An 18,173-nucleotide genomic window follows, 5' to 3' on the forward strand; every position below is an offset into this window, starting at 1 on the left:
ACTCAAAAATTTTTTCCTTAGAAGGTGTGCCGGTTACTCTCATTTTTGACAATGGATCTCAGTTACTGTATCAGGTGGTTCATGATTTCTCTGTGTGGTCAGGTATTCATGTTTACTCCCTTTCTTTTCATCCCCAGTTTAACTGGGAAGCAAAGGACATGGTTCACGCCTTTAAAAACCAGATGAAAAAATATCTGCAGACTTCCCCACCAAGATGTCAGTACGGTTTTTTCTCATGCCCTACTGGACAGCTGCTATTGATTTCTGTAGCCCTGCCAAGCTTCTCCATGGGCATCAGCTGAAGATGCTGCTTCATCTTGGTAGTCCAGGATCTCAACCATCATGTTCCATTGTACCATGTTTTCCACCAGGGACAGTAGTCTGGTCCCAGGGGTTTGGTCAGTGCCTCCACTGGCTATTGGCAGTCACTGTACATCATAATAGCCATCATGTCTTCATCCTCCTGACCAGAGACAGGGAGGCTCAGCGTCATTGAAATCAGCTCAAGTTTGGATGGGCACCCACATCCCCATCTCATCCACACTACCACCTTTGCTGATGCCCTCTTCCACCTGTGTCAGCACTTCCACTTGATGAGCCCACAACCCCAAGCCTCCAGCAGCAGCTTTGGTGCCCCTTCAGCTATTGGATGTGCCCCTCACTGGTTTTATGTCTCCTGCTTGGTCTCATCCTGCAGCAGAGTCATCTCTGGCTTACATACCACCACCAGACATTGCCAGGGACTCCGGCTTGGACTGCCTGTCACTGCTCCTGTCCTTTTGTGCTTTGATAGGGGGTAGGATAAGGGCAGTCCTTTCACTGACCACTTTTGTCCATATTCTAAGGTATCTGGTGACCAGGAGTTGCTGCCCCTCTCACCTCTGGGGCCTCCGTGGTTGTGGACACCATCTTCACACCACACCCGTCCACACATTGACTGGGAAATCTATGGTGTTCCATCCCCAAGGAGGGAGGCTTGTAGTGACGAGCATAGATTTCACATGTGAGATCAAATGTGCAGTCCTAAGGTACACTACAGAAGTTAGTAGACAGAAGAACCATCAGAAGCCACCACTTGTGCATGAATGCATAGTCTCTCCTCCATTTCCTCTACTGGCCAGCTGACCGCAAATAGAGTGAGGCCCGGCCAGCCTTGCCCTCAGTTAAATATTGACATTCTGACCAGGATTATCAGACTATTACTGTAGTGGCAAGTGTCTCCTTGTAAAAGTTATTTCCAGACATAATAAAGTGCTGTGTCTCTCATCACCTGTGTGTTCTTGTGCTGAGAACACTTAACACATCAGAAATTTAACGTCTGCTATCCAAAGTATCAGCTTTGTGAACCATAGGTGATTGTGTTGTGTACACAGTGGCACTCTGCACCATCAAGCCAGGTGCTAGGAACATATGAAGATGATGAATGAATTTGGCAACATTCATTCTCCTCAGAGTCTACACTCTAAGTTTCGTCCGTCATGATGCAATATGCAGAACTGGCTTTCATCTAAAAGAGCACTGTGGTGCCACCCCTGTGTCCAGTGATTTCATTGGGTGATCACTGTTAGCATGCCTCTCACTGCTCCTGCAAAAAGGGAAACAGCAACAATGGTTGTTGTGGTGACAAACCATAAAGCTCCAGACATCGTCATACTGTCCTTGTAAATACTTGTCTTATTAACACAAGCTCATTTCTCGATTAAAAATGTGGTGTGGCTATATGATAATGCATGACCATGTGAACAAAATATCTGTCCTCTCATATGCTTGTTGTGTGGAAACTAGATTAGATTATATTCAGTTTTCAATCCATACACCCAAAAAATGAGACCATTTTCATGGGTGTGGAACATGTCAGCATGTATAACATAAAACATTTGATATAATACTTATTACCCTGATAATTTGTCAGGATATTGTCAAAATAAGTGAATACAATGTGGTAAACTGGAACAGCTAATATTTACAGAAATAACACGCAATCAAGATGAAACACTGTTACGCACAGTTAATTAATTTATCATACACAAAATACCTGTGTGGAATACTGTTGTGATCAAGTGCTGTCAAAACTATCTAACAGACATTCTTACTTAAACTGGCTTAACAGTTTCTGTTAAGAAATTCATCTATAGAATAGAAGGAGTTGCTTATCAAAAAGACTTCCAAACTCTGTTTAAACTGTGCTTTTTCATGAAACCAAGTTTTTAATAGCTGCCGGTCAATTTATTGAAAATATGTGTTCCTGAATACTGGACTCCTTTTTGGACCAAGAAAAGTGATTTTAGGTCTTTATATAGATTGTTCTTATTCCTAGTATTAATACTATATATTGGCTATTGATTGGAAATAGAGACGTCTTACTTGCAACAAATTTCACTCAGTAATAAATATAATGAGGAGCAGTGGTTAGAATACAAAGTTCCTTGAACAGGTTTCTATATGATGTTCTTGAATTTACACCACAAATGATTCTTATCACATGTTTTTGCACCCTAAAAACTTTTGCTCAGTTTGGTGAGTTGCACCAGAATATGATCGTGCATGACATAGAATGAAAGTAAGCAAAGTACGCAATTTTTTTATATTTATATCTCCTTCATCTGACATCATTCTCACTGCAAATACAGACTTGTTTAGGCACTTAAGCAATTCTGTGGTATGCCTTTACAAACTGAATTTATTATTGAGTTGCAATTCCAGAAATTTAATGCTGTCAACCTCTTCAACCTGCTTGTCTTTATGTGTTATACACATGATAGAAGGAAATCTCCTTTAGGTTCTGAAATGCACATAGCAGGTATTCTCAGAATTTGTTTGTTGTTGTGGTCTTCCGTCCAGAGATTGGTTTGATGCAGCTCTCCATGCTACTCTATCCTGTGCAAGCTTGTTCATCTGCCAGTACCTACTGCAATGTACATCCTTCTGAATCTGTTTAGTGTATTCATCTCTTGGTCCCCCTCTACAATTTTTACCCTCCGCACTGTCCTCCAATACTAATTTGGTGATCCCTTGATGCCTCAGAATATGTCCTACCAACCGATCCCTTCTTCTAGTCAAGTTGTGCCACAAATTTCTCTTCTCTCCAATTCCATTCAATACCTCCTCATTAATTATGTGATCTGCCCATTTAATCTTCAGCTGGCCGGTGTGGCCGAGTGGTTCTAGGTGCTCCAGTCTGGAACCGTGTGACTGCTACGGTCGCAGGTTCGAATCCTGCCTCGGGCATGGATGTGTGTGATGTTATTAGGTTAGTTAGGTTTAATTAGTTCTAAGTTCTAGGGGACTGATGACCTTAGATGTTAAGTCCCATAGTGCTCAGAGGCATTTGAACTATCTAATCTTCAACATCCTTCTGTAGCACCACATTTTGAAAACTCCTATTCGCTTTTGTCTAAACTATTTATCGTCCACGTTTCACTTCCATACATGGCTACACTCCATACAAATACTTTCAGAAAAGACTTACTGACACTTAAACCTATACTCGATGTTAACAAATTTCTCTTCTTCAGAAACGCTTTCCTTTCCATTGCCAGTCTACATTTTATATCCTCTTTACTTTGACCATCATCAGTTATTTTGCTACTCAAATAGCAAAACTCACTTACTACTTTAAGCATCTCATTTCCCAATATAATACCCTCAGCATCACCCAATTCAATTAGACTACATTCCATTATCTTCATTTTGCTTTTGCTGATGTTCATCTTATATCCTCCTTTCAAGTCACTGCCCATTCAATTCAGCTGCTCTTCCAGGTCCTTTCCTATCTCTGACAGAATTACAAAGTCACTGGTGAACCTCAAAGTTTTATTTCTTCTCCATGAATTTTGATCCTATTCTGATTTTTTCTTTTGTTTCCTTTACTGCTTGCTCAATATACAGATTGAATAACATCAGAGATAGGCAACAACCCTCCCTCACTTCCTTACCATCCACTGCTTCCCTATCATTCCTCTTGACTCACATAACTGCCATCTGGTTTCTGTACAAATTGTAAATAGCCTTTTGCTCCCTGTATTTTATCCCTGCCACCTTCAGAATTTGAAAGAGAGTATTCCTGTCAACATTGTCAAAAGCCTTCTCTAAGTCTACAAATGCTAGAAACATAGGTTTGCCTTTCCTTAATCTATTTTCTAAGATAAGTCTTAGGGTCAGTATTGCCTCACATGTTCCAACATTTCTATGGAATCCAAACTGATCTTCCCTGAGGTCGACTTCTACCAGTTTTTCTATTTGCCTGTAAAGAATTCGTGTTAGTATTTTGCAGCCGTGGCTTATTAAACTGATAGTTCGGTAATTTTCACATGTGTCAATGCCTGCTTTCTTTGGGATTGGAATTATTATATTCATCTTGATGTCTGAGGGTATTTCGCCTGTCTCATACATCTTGCTCACCAGGTGGTAGAGTTTTGTCAGGGCTGGCTCTCCCAAGGCTGTCAGTAGTTCTATTGAAATGTTGTCTACACCTGGGGCCTTGTTTTGTCTTAGGTCTATCAGTGCTCTATCAAACTCTTCATGCAGTATCATATCTCCCATTTCATCTTCATCTACATCCTCTTTTCTCCAAAAGTCTCTTTAATTTTCCTGTATTCAGTATCTATCTTACCGCTATTGATATACACCTCTATATTCTTACATTTGACCTCTACCCATCCTTCTTAGCTATTTTGCACTTCCTGTCAATCTCATTTTTGAGATGTTTGTATTCCTTTTTGCCTGCTCCATTTACTGCATTTTTATATTTTCTCCTATCATCAATTTAATTCAGTATCTCTTCTGTTACGCAAGGATTTCTACCAGCCCTCGTCTTTTTACGTACTTGATCCTCTGCTGCCTTCACTACTACATCCATCTGAGCTACCCATTCTTCTTCTACGGTATTTCTTTCCCCAATTCCTGTCAATTGTTCCCTTATGCTCTCCCTGAAACTCTGTACAAACTCTGGTTTTGTCAGTGTATCCAGGTCCCATCTCCTTAAATTCCCACCTTTCTTCAATTTTAATCTACAGTTCATAACCAATAAATTGTGGTCAGATTCCACATCTGCCCCTGGAAATGTCTTACAATTTAAAACCTGGTTCCTAAATCTCTGTCTTGCCATTACATAATCTATCTGAAACCTGTCAGTATCTGTAGGCGTCTTCCATGTATACAACCTTCTTTTATGATTCTTGAACCAAGTGTTAGCTATGATTAAGTTATGCTCTGTGCAAAATTCTACCAGGCAGCTTCCTCTTTCATTCCTTACCGCCATTCCATATTTACCTACTACGTTTCCTTCTCTTCCTTTTCCTACTACCGAATTCCAGTCACCCATGACTATTAAATTTTCATCTCCCTTCGCTATCTGGATAATTTCTTTTATCTCATCATACATTTCATCAATCTCTTCGTCATCTGCAGAGATAGTCAGCATATAAACTTGTACTACTTTGGTAGGTGTGGGCCTCATATCTATCTTGGCCACAGTAATGCATTCACTGTGCTGTTCGTAGTGGCTTACCTGCATTCCTATTTTTTATTCATTATTAAACCTACTCATGCATTACCCCTATTTGATTTTGTATTTATAACCCTGCATTCACCTGACCAAAAGTCTTGTTCCTCCTGCCAAGAAACTTCACTAATGTATCCATTTCCCTTTTATAAATTTTCTAACCTACCTGCCCACTTAAGGGATGTAACATTCCATGCTCCGAACCATAGAACGCCAGTTTTCTTTCACCTGATAACAACGTCCTCCTGAGTAGTCCCCACTCAGAGATCCAAATGGGGGACTGTTTTACGTCCAGAATATTTTACCCAACTTGGAGATATGATTTAAAAATCTGGATACTTTCTTCATTAACTGTCCTAACTGTTTTCCAACTGGGGCCACTATCATTCACATAAATACTTGTGCTGTTTATGCTGAGTCTTTGTCCATCATGGTCAGATAGCCCATTCATGACTTGCCTGCTAGTTGGAGCACCTTTTTTGGTCCGATCTATAGATATATCAATCAGTGTGCTTGTACACAAAGTTATTCTAATAGGGAAACTAACCACAGAAACCAGAATATAAGTGGACAAAAGAATTTCTGGGTCTGATCTGTCTCTAGAATTTCTTAGAAAGTTAACATTGAACTCCCCAAGCACTTCTGCTTTGTGTTTGAATGTGTATATTAGGATGGCATCTAGCTTATTCAAAAAGAGACTATAGTTCCCTGAAGGAACTCTGTGTACTGTGACTATTGATATGTGGCAATTACTTAAGGACAATTCTGTGGCACACACTTCCAAATGTTGTTTAAACAATAATTCTGCACATCAATTACTCTACATGTGATATCATTTTTAACATAAATGGCAACACCTCCTTTTTCTTTACATTTTCTACAAAATGACATTGCTTAGTAATAATTGTTTGTTATAAGTTTTCCTATACCAGAATTAATATGGTGCTCACAGAAACATAAAACATGGGCATAATCTATACCTTGTGGCTCATGTATATTGATTATAAGCCCACTGATCTTATTACTTAGGCCTCTAACATTCTGGTGATAACTTGCATGTTTTGTTTAGCAGAAGCAGTCACACTCTTTTCTCTAAAAAAGAAGTTTCAATTGAAGGTGTGGGCATTGTGTTTTTTACTACCCATCTCTCCAAATTTGTTTGTTTCCATAAACTTGCAGATTGGGAAGACACAGTTTTTTCTTGTTTTTTCATCATCCAGTTGTCCAGTGTAGTCTACCTATATCCATTCCTGAAATTATTTTGTGTACTGGTACACTCTTTTTGATTGAGAAGTTTGATGTAGCAAACGAGGATTTTTTACTGTAGATGATGCAGAATGTTCACTATGGTTAGTGTAGCAACCAGCATGCATTGGAGTACCAGAACCCTTAAGAAATTCAAACTCTGACTTGGACAATATAGTATTTGCAGTCAGATGCTTAATTACCCCCCATGAACCATGGACCTTGCCATTGGTGGGGAGGCTTGCGTGCCTCAGCGAGACAGATGGCCGTACTGTAGGTGCAACCACATCGGAGGGGTATCTGTTGAGAGGCCAGACAAACATGTGGTTCCTGAAGAGGGGCAGCAGCCTTTTCAGTAGTTGCAGGGGCAACAGTCTGGATGATTGACTGATCTGGCCTTGTAACAATAACCAAAACGGCCTTGCTGTGCTGGTACTGCAAATGGCTGAAAGCAAGGGGAAACTACGGCCGTAATTTTTCTCGAGGGCATGCAGCTTTACTGTATGATTAAATGATGATGGCGTCCTCTTGGGTAAAATATTCCGGAGGTAAAATAGTCCCCCATTCGGACCTCCGGTCGGGGACTACTCAAGAGGATGCCATTATCAGGAGAAAGAAAACTGGCGTTCTACAGATCGGAGCGTGGAATGTCAGATCCCTTAATCGGGCAGGTAGGTTAGAAAATTTAAAAAGGGAAATGGATAGGTTAAAGTTAGATATAGTGGGAATTAGTGAAGTTCGGTGGCAGGAGGAACAAGACTTTTGGTCAGGTGAATACAGGGTTATAAGTACAAAATCAAATATGGGTAATGCAGGAGTAGGTTTAATAAGGAATTAAAAAAATAGGAGTGCGGGTAAGCTACCACAAACAGCATAGTGAACGCATTATTGTGGCCAAGATAGACACAAAGCCCATGCCTACTACAGTAGTACAAGTTTATATGCCAACTAGCTCTGCAGATGATGAAGAAATTGATGAAATGTATGATGAGATAAAAGAAATTATTCAGATAGTGAAGGGTGACGAAAATTTAATTGTCATGGGTAACTGGAATTCATCAGTAGGAAAAGGGAGAGATGGAAACATAGTAGGTGATTATGGATTGGAGCTAAGAAATGAAAGAGGAAGCTGTCTGGTAGAATTTTGCACAGAGCATAACTTAATCATAGCTAACACTTGGTTCAAGAATCATAAAAGAAGGTTGTACACATGGAAGACTTCTGGAGATACTAAAAGGTATCAGATAGATTATATAATGGTAAGACAGAGATTTAGGAATCAGGTTTTAAATTGTAGGACATTTTCAGGGGCAGATGTGGATTCTGACCACAATCTATTGGTTATGACCTGTAGGTTAAAACTGAAGAAACTGCAAAAAGCTGGGAATTTAAGGACATGTGATCTGGATATGCTGAAAGAACCAGAGGTTATACAGAGTTTCAGGGAGAGCATAAGGGAACAATTGACAGGAATGGGGGAAAGAAACACAGTAGAAGAAGAATGGGTAGCTCTGAGGGATGAAGTAGTGAAGGCAGCAGAGGATAAAGTAGGTAAAAAGATGAGGGCTGCTAGAAATCCTTGGGTAACAGAAGAAATGTTGAATTTAATTGATGAAAGGAGAAAATATAAAAATGCAGTAAATGAAGCAGGCAAAAAGGAATACAAACATCTCAAAAATGAGATTGACAGGAAGTGCAAAATGGCTAAACAGGGATGGCTAGAGGACAAATGTAAGGATGTAGAAGCTTATCTCACTAGGGGTAAGATAGATACTGCCTACAGGAAAATTAAAGAGACCTTTGGAGAGAAGAGAACCACGTGTATATCAAGAGCTCAGATGGCAACAAAGTTCTAAGCAAAGAAGGGAAAGCAGAAAGGTGGAAGGAGTATATAGAAGGTTTATACAAGGGCGATGTACTTGAGGACAATATTATGGAAATGGAATAGGATGTAGATTAAGATGAAATGGGAGATACGATACTGAGTGAAGAGTTTGACAGAGCACTGAAAGACCTGAGTCGAAACAAGGCCCCCGGAGTAGACAACATTCCATTAGAGCTACTGACGGCCTTGGGAGAGCCAGTCCTGACAAAACTCTACCATCTGGTAGGCAAGATGTATGAGACAGATGAAATACCCTCAGACTTCAAGAAGAATATAATAATTCCAACCCCAAAGAAAGCAGGTGCTGACAGATGTGAAAATTACCGAACTATCAGTTTAATAAGTCACAGCTGCAAAATACTAACGCGAATTCTTTACAGACGAATGGAAAAACTGGAAGATGCGGAGCTCGGGGATGATCAATTTGGATTCCATAGAAATGTTGGAACACGTGAGGCAATACTGACCTTATGACTTATCTTAGAAGAAAGATTAAGAAAAGGCAAACCTACGTTTCTAGCATTTGTAGACTTAGAGAAAGCTTTTGACAATGTTGACTGGAATACTCTCTTTCAAATTCTGAAGGTGGTAGGGGTAAAATACAGGAGGCGAAAGGCTATTTACTATTTGTACAGAAACCAGATGGCAGATATAAGAGTCGAGGGACATGAAAGGGAAGCAGTGGTTGGGAAAGGAGTGAGACAGGGTTGTACCCTCTCCCCGATGTTATTCAATCTGTATATTGAGCAAGCACTAAAGGAAACAAAAGAAAAATTTGGAGTAGGTATTAAAATTCATGGAGAAGAAGTATAAACTTTGAGGTTCGCTGATGATATTGTAATTCTGTCAGAGACGGAAAAGGACTTGGAAGAGCAGTTGAACGGAATTGGCAGTGTCTTGGAAGGAGGATATAAGATGAACATCAACAAAAGCAAAACGAGGATAATGGAATGTAGTCAAATTAAATCGGGTGATGCTGACGGAATTAGATTAGGAAACAAGACACTTAAAGTAGTAAAGGAGTTTTGCTATTTGGGGAGCAAAATAACTGATGATGGTCGAAGTAGAGAGGATATAAAATGTAGACTGGCAATGGCAAGGAAAGCGTTTCTGAAGAAGAGAAATTTGTTAAAATCGAATATAGATTTATGTATCAGGAAGTCGTTTCTGAAAGTATTTGTATGGAGTGTAGCCATGTATGGAAGTGAAACATGGACGATAACTAGTTTGGACAAGAAGAGAATAGAAGCTTTTGAAATGTGGTGCTACAGAAGAATGCTGAAGATTATATGGGTAGATCACATAACTGACGAGGAGGTATTGAATAGAATTGGGGTGAAGAGGAGTGGAGAAGAGAAGTTTGGGGCACAACTTGACCAGAAGAAGGGATCGGTTGGTAGGACATGTTCTGAGGCATCAAGGGTCACAAATTTAGCATTGGAGAGCAGCGTGGAGGGTAAAAATCATAGAGGGAGACCAAGAGATGAATACACTAAGCAGATTCAGAAGGATGTAGGTTGCAGTAGGTACTGGGAGATGAAGAGGCTTGCACAGGATAGAGTGGCATGCAGAGCTGCTTCAAACCAGTCTCAGGACTGAAGACAACAGCAACAACAATGCTTAATTAGATGCTTGAACACAAACTTTTCAAATATTTTTGAGAAAGCTGGCAAAAGTGCAATTGGTCAATATTTTGATGGTATCTCTTTATCCCCCTTCTTGTAAAGAGGCTTAACTTCAGCATTTTTTAGCCAGTCTGGAAATGTTCTGCTGATAAGAGATTGTTTACACAAATAACTTAAGATAGAACTCAACCACATGAGCACTCTTTGATTAACTTCACTTATATTTTATCATACCCACTGGAATACTTAGATTTTAAGGATTTTATGACAGATGCTTCTTCTATGGGAGACGTGAGTGTCATTTCCATTTTACTGAAGTTATTTTTAAAGACTGGTTTCAGATACTCCATTGCACTGTTCATTGAACCTGATAACCCCAAACTGTTAGTAATAGCAATGAAGTACTTGTTTAAGAGGTTTGCAACACTACAAGCACTTGTTCCAAAGTCTCATTTATTTTTGGACCTATCTGTTCCACTTCCTTTTTGGCCCCACCTGTCTCTGTCTTCACTATATCCCATACAGTTTTTATTTTGTTGCCTGATGTAATTATCTTTTTCACATAATAGAGCTGCTTTGATTTCTGGATGACTTGCTTCAATATTTTGCTGTATTCTTTGTAATGCATTACAATTCTAACATCAGAGTTGTTCCTAGATAGGAGATACAATCTCCTTTTTGTCCAAAATGATGTCTTCATTCCTTGTGTAATCCATGGCTTATTTTTTCACTTCTGTATGATTTGTATTACCTTTAGGTGAAAACAATTTTCAAATGTGAAGGTAACTTTATTAATGAATGCTTTGTATTTTCCATTTGAGTCAGAAGTATTGTAAACATTCTTCCAGTTCATGTCTTTGTGCAGTTTCCTGAATTCCTCAATTTTTGACTTATTTATTACTCTCCTGTACTCATATTTAATAGATTTTTTATCCTGACAAGTTTCAACATTTAACACAAGATTTTGCATGTCAAGATCAGATAGCCCATTTATAATTTGTTTTGTGATATGACTTTTTCCCTAGATTTGTCTACAAAGATATTATCAATAGCAGTCTCACAGCATTTACATATCCTAGTAGCAAAGTTGACAGTAGGAACTAAATTGAATGATAGTGCTACTGACTGCAACAATCGTTCACTGGCAGAGCGTTTCAATAAATCCATATTAAAATCACCAGCAGCCATTATTTCCTTGTTGTTTTTTTTGGCATGTGTACCTATAATTATAAAGGACTTATTATGAAATACTACTTCTGTTACACAAGCTTCTAAGTGCTGCTCTGAGGAAAATTAATTAATGTCAGTATTCTTGAAATCAAAACAGTTTCTGATGACTGTGGCAACTTCTCCTTTCTCCATATCTTCTCTACAGAACTAATAGGCTAACTTGAATCCTGTAACATTTAACATATCTATACCAGTGGCCATATGATGTTCAGAGAGGCAGATTATATCAACTGGTTTACTCAACTCTAATTCTTCAACACAAATAAGCAACTCATTATGCTTACCCCTTAGTCCTCGAATATTCTGATGAAATAATGATAACTAATTTGTGCACTGTCTGAATTACTACTGGATGAATCTAATTTTCCCACCAATTTTTGAGAATCTCTAGTTTCAATCAGAGGCTGTCTGCATGAATTATGTACATTAAAATTTGCTTTCTGGCTGCCTGTTTTATCAATGTGAATGTTTTTTTTTTCAGCCTACCTCTGGACATCTTTTGTTTCTGCCCTTCCTACTATAAAACAAACTGCTGATCTGTCACTTGTAACCACTGGTACTTTACCACTTGTGACATCCCCCCTTAAGTTATTTGCTATTAGCCCAGACAGTTTTCCCTCCCCTTTCCTGTTGTGATAAAGGCCATGCCTAGTATAGTCCCTCCTGCTGACAGAGCCAACAGGAACCACACTGATCCAAGCAGCCATTCCACCTCTAAATTTACTCTCCTAACACAAGAGCTTAACTGAGGCTGGTCATGGTGCCTCAGAACAGACACAAGCCCAACACCATCTCGTTGCTGAAGCTACCTTTACCAGGTCACTCTCAGATGAATGATTAGGGTTCCTATCTATGCTGTCGCCTGCTCCACCCACTATTACCACAGTGTCTTCCTTAGTGACATCTTTGCAAAATGTGAACCTACATCATCTATCGCTTGATCCAGACTTGCACTAGGTTTTAAAAAACTTGTAACATGGTAATTCAATTCAATTCAATTTATTATTGTTATAACCTTTAATCACAATAATTGCGTGGATTTTCACACTCTCTCTTAGAAACAATAGCTGATCACATGATTACAACTCAATCTCTCGTATTCGACTGCTGTGCCGTGACATGCGGCCGGTGCCGTTCGTAGCTAGGTGGCGCTCCCGCGCTCATCTGATTTGCGGAGCGCCTCTATCGCCGTTTGTGCGTACTGTCGTGGCGGCACTGTTAAATGTCGTGGCACTATCACAACACTTTTCCCCCCTTGAAAAAAAATAAACACTCACTTCCTTGGAGACATGGACAGCGCAGAGACATCCATGGCCTCTTGTGAGGCCCCGAGGAGATCCCGCGCAGAGACACGGGAGTATGGTCGAAAATGTCCAGGACGGAAGCTCGTGCGAGGAACGTGCCTCCTGGATGAGATGATGGGTGAAAACTCCGGAGCAGCATCCATAGGTGTCATTGACCTGGGAGTGTGCTCCAGCGAGATGGGTCCCGGAGAAGGCGGCGTCGCGACTGGGGCCGGTTCCGGAGTACTTGGAAGCGGCAGCGACGGCGGCTGCATCAACACAGACGGTAGATCGGCAGCAGCGACAGGACTGGCGTCTCGAGCTGGTGGAGGCGAAGGATGGGGCGGTGGCACAGGCGTGGCCACCACTCGTGGGCGCATCTGGTCGTAATGGCGAACAACCGTGCCGTCGCCCGTACGGATTTCACAAAGCCGGCGGCCGCGAAGAGCCTTGACCACCCCTGGAATCCATTTAGGGCGAGATCCATACCCTCGTGCCCACACGTCGGCGCCCACCGAGTATTTTCCCGCACTAGGGGACACAGTACAAGGCCTGACAGGGTGAAGCAGGTGCAGTAGAGTGCGCGGTTGGCGGCCATGCAAGAGTTCAGCAGGGCTGCGATCACCCAGAGGCGTGAAGCGATAAGAACTCAGAAATTGCAGCAGGGCGTCATCTGTGGAAAAATCACTAAGGAATTTTTTCATCTGGCATTTGAAAGTGCGGACCAGGCGCTCGACCTCCCCATTCGATTGCGGATGGAAGGGAGGTGCGGTAACATGATGAATCCCGTGTCCAGTACAAAAATCACGGAAGGCCTGCGAAGAGAACTGAGGGCCATTGTCCGTGACGATCGTGGATGGAAGACCTTCTAGCGCAAAGATTTTGGACAAAGCCAGCGTCGTCGCCGCAGTGGTGGGCGACGGACATCTAACAACAAATGGAAACTTCGAGAAGGCGTCAATCAACAGTAGCCAATAAGTACCGAGAAAGGGGCCGGCAAAGTCGGCGTGCACCCGTTCCCATGGCTGAGCTGGATCAGGCCACGGAGAGGGCATTGTACGAGGTGCCGCCAGTTGTTGAGCACACTGGCCACATGCAGCAACCATATGGGCGATGTCCGAATCAATGCCGGGCCAATAAACGTGTCTGCGGGCCAGGGACTTAGTCCGAGAAATACCCCAATGGCCTCCGTGCAACAGTTTGAGAACATCTTTGCGAAGAGAGGCTGGCACCACGACCCGTGGAGATGCGCCATCCGTGGCCAGAAGAACAACACCATCACGAACAGACAGACGAAGGCGCAAGGCATGGTAGTTGCGAAGGGGATCCGATGCCCGGCCCCCGGTCCTGTCTGGCCAACCTCGTTGAACAAAACCGATCACCCGACGCAGGACCGGGTCCCGCGCAGTAGCTGACGCGACCTGCGAACCTGTAAGTGGAAAGCCCTCGACTGCACGACGTTCTTCCTCATCAATGTGGAAACAGAGGAGTTCATCGCGATCGAAAACAGGGTCGGGGCCCATCGGCAATCGCGACAATGCATCCGCGTTTGCGTGCTGGGCCGTGGGGCGATAGTGAATCTCATAATGAAAACGAGACAAGTATAAGGCCCAACGTTGCAGGCGGTGAGCTGCCTTATCCGGAAGTGACGCCGAGGGGCTGAACAGAGAGACCAGCGGTTTGTGGTCGGTGATGAGGTGAAACTTAGAACCATACAAAAAAACGCTGAACTTTTTTAGAGCATAAATGATAGCGAGCGCCTCCTTTTCGATTTGAGAGTAACGCCGTTGCGCCTCGTTGAGGGTCTTGGAAGCATAGGCAATGGGTCGTTCCGACCCATCCTCATACCGATGGGCGAGAACAGCCCCTAGGCCATACTGTGACGCGTCAGTCGCCAGAACCAAGTGCTGACCCGGACGGAATGTGGCAAGACAAGGCGCCGACTGCAAATGAGCCTTCAGGCGGACAAAAGCCTGCTCACACCCGTCGGACCAACAGAAAGGGACGTTTTTGCGTAACGGCTGATGCAGAGGATAAGCTACCGCTGCTGCGGATGGAATGAATTTGTGATAATAAGCAATCTTGCCTAGAAACGCCTGAAGTTCTTTGACCGTAGACGGCCGGGGTAGAGCGTTAATGGCCGCAACGTGCTCACGGAGAGGGCGTATGCCCTCACGGGACAACTGGAAACCAAGATACTCAATGGAGGGTTGGAAGAACTGTGACTTGTCCAGATTGCACCTCAACCCAGCCGAATGCAAAACCCGAAACAGTGAACGTAAATTACGAAGGTGCTCCGCAGTGGAGGCTCCCGTGACAACAATGTCATCCAGATAGTTTATGCAGCCGGGAACGGAAGCTGTGAGCTGTTCCAAAAACCGCTGAAAAATGGCCGGTGCGCTAGCGACGCCAAATGGTAATCGCTGGTACTGATACAACCCACAAGGAGTGTTGATAACGAGAAATTCCTTGGAAGGAGCGTCCAACGGCAACTGATGGTACGCCTCCGATAAGTCAAGTTTGGAAAAGAACTGGCCCCCAGTGAGCTTGGTAAACAACTCCTCAGGACGAGGAAGAGGATAAGTGTCAATGACGCTCTGAGCGTTGACAGTGGCTTTAAAGTCACCACACAATCGCAGACTCCCGTTCGGTTTAGAAACCACCACGATCGGCGATGCCCATTCGCTGGAGGTAACCGGAAGGAGAATCCCTGAAGCTGTTAACCTGTCTAGCTCAGCCTTGACAGGTGCACGCAACGCCACTGGAATAGGGCGTGCCCGGAAAAACTTAGGGCGAGCCGTAGGTTTAAGAGTAATGTGGGCTGCAAAATCCTTGGCACAACCCAGACCAGCAGAGAACACGGACGAAAATTCACAACACAATCCATCAAGCTGTTGATACGGAATGTCCTCAGATATGAGGTGCACATCATCATCAATGGAGAACCCAAACAACTGGAAAGCATCATAACCGAACAGGTTTTCAGTGCCCGCATGATCCACCACATAAAACGTGAGGGGCCGAACAACAGACTTGTAGGCAGTGGAAGCATCAAACTGGCCCATGATAGGAATTTTCTGCTGATTATAAGTCCTCAGATTGCGCGTAACTGGAGACAAAGGAGGGGAGCCCAACGCCAAATACGTGCGAGAATTAATGAGAGTTACTGCAGAGCCAGTGTCCACTTGCATGCGGATGTCTTTATTCAGAACACGAACAGTAACAAACAACTTATTTGTTTGAGAAAGCACACAGTGAACCTCCATGTCCGACGCCTCGTCCTCGTCGACAGGAACTTTATGGGACTGACACACAGAAGCAATGTGGCCTTTTTTCCTACATGAATTACACGTGGCCCAACGTTTTGGACACGCTGCCCTGTCGTGCTGTACGAAACAACGGGGGCAAGAAGGAAGCGCGGAACGAACCGGCTTCTGTGGTTGCTGGTTTCGCTGCGAGCGTTGCGGCCCAACGCGACGTTGTTTACGCGAGTGAACCGCCGCCACATCTTCGTTCTCCTGTGCAACAGGCAAATTGTCCTTGTCGAGAGTTGACTGTACAGCGCCTACATCACACCACGCGTCTATTTGCGCGCCAGCAGCGTGAGACACTTCAAAGGATTGAGCGATGCTTAGAACTTCCGACAACGACGGGTTTGGCAGTTGTAGGGCACGTTGCCGAACTTCTTTATCAGGAGCAAGCCGTAGAATAGCATCCCTAACCATTGAATCCGCATAAGACTCGTGATGAGTGTCCGTGACAAACTGACATTTCCTACTCAGGCCATGTAGTTCCGCCGCCCAAGCCCGGTAAGATTGATGGGGCTGTTTACGACACCGGTAGAACGCCACGCGGGCGGCAACGACGTGGGTGTTTGTTCGATAATAGGCAGACAATAAGTCACACATTTCTTGGAAGGACAGGGAGGCTGGTTCCCGCAGAGGGGCTAACTGAGATAGCAGCTGATAGACCCGAGGGGAAATCCAAGATAGAAATAACGACTTACACATAGGAGCGTCGACAACGCCGAAAGCCAAGAAGTGTTGCCGCAAACGCTTCTCATAATTCTCCCAGTCTTCAGCGGCCTCGTCGTAAGGAGGGAATGGAGGCGGAGAAGAGGAAGACAGACGATGAGTAAGCGACGTCGACAACGCCTGAATCGCTGCCGTCAGCTGTGTTTGTTGTTCAATGAGCGCTTGCATAAGCTGTTCCATGTCTGCCCCGTCACGAACACGCAAATCCACAACGCGGTGAAAATATCCCATCCTCGTCGCCAAAAAGTGTTATAACCTTTAATCACAATAATTGCGTGGATTTTCACACTCTCTCTTAGAAACAATAGCTGATCACATGATTACAACTCAATCTCTCGTATTCGACTGCTGTGCCGTGACATGCGGCCGGTGCCGTTCGTAGCTAGGTGGCGCTCCCGCGCTCATCTGATTTGCGGAGCGCCTCTATCGCCGTTTGTGCGTACTGTCGTGGCGGCACTGTTAAATGTCGTGGCACTATCACAACAATTATCATCCATTTGATCATATACATGATATAGGAATTGTCATATAGAAAGAAAGAGAGAGAGAGGGCATGATTTATATTTTTAACAATTAAGGGAAATAACACTTTTTTAGTTACACTTTACATATTTTGTCTTCTTTTTACATGAAAGGTGAGAAAAAAATTTACAAGGTTTATGCAAAGAAAATTCCATTAAGGGGAATAACATATTCTTAATTACACTTTAATATTTTTGTTAATTAAACTTCACATATTTTGTCTTCTATTTACATGCAAGTTGGAAGAAAATGAAGGATTATGCAGAAAAATCAAAAGATGAGCACCATCTGTTTAGATAGCAAAGAAATTCATCAACGTTATAGAAACTCTGACCTAATAGTAGTCTCTTTAATTCTTTTTTAAATATATGTAAAAATATATGTAAAAGAGGTTTGTTCTATCAGACATTTCCCAAACTCTACTCTTATGTTATTTTTTACTTTGTTCCTTATGTGGCTAAAGTTCATCCAAGTGGTTTTTCTGTCATTTATAACTACGTAATTGTCGTTGAACCATTCAGCTGTCTCATTCATTGTTGAAGCTCTTTCTTCTTAAAGGTCAGCTTCATTAACTCCCTTAATAAAAAGGCCCATTTCATCTGCGAAACATACTGATTGTGCTCTTGTTAGATGGTTACACTCAGGATTGTCTTGTATATTTTGATGAGCGGGCTGTCCAAGAGGTCTGGTTAAAGGAAACAGTTCATTACCCAGTCCCTCACATATTACTGGCTAGTTGCAACCCTGCGTTCTCCCATCTGGCACTTATAGTTCTTTGCTTGTTAACCCCACACTCCATGCATGACATGGCCACGAAGACATCCAAACTCAACTTCAGCTCTGAGG

The 18,173-nt window shown here is 42.7% G+C and overlaps 1 protein-coding gene across 2 annotated transcripts in view; it reads left to right on the forward strand.

Moving 5' to 3' along the window:
- Positions 1-18,173, forward strand: part of LOC126299379 (neither inactivation nor afterpotential protein G-like) — a 222,235-nt gene that overhangs the window by 115,571 nt on the left and 88,491 nt on the right. The gene's annotated exons all lie outside the window — the stretch shown is intronic.

This window comes from Schistocerca gregaria, chromosome X (genome assembly GCF_023897955.1).
Source record: "Schistocerca gregaria isolate iqSchGreg1 chromosome X, iqSchGreg1.2, whole genome shotgun sequence".
NCBI lineage: Eukaryota > Metazoa > Arthropoda > Insecta > Orthoptera > Acrididae > Schistocerca > Schistocerca gregaria.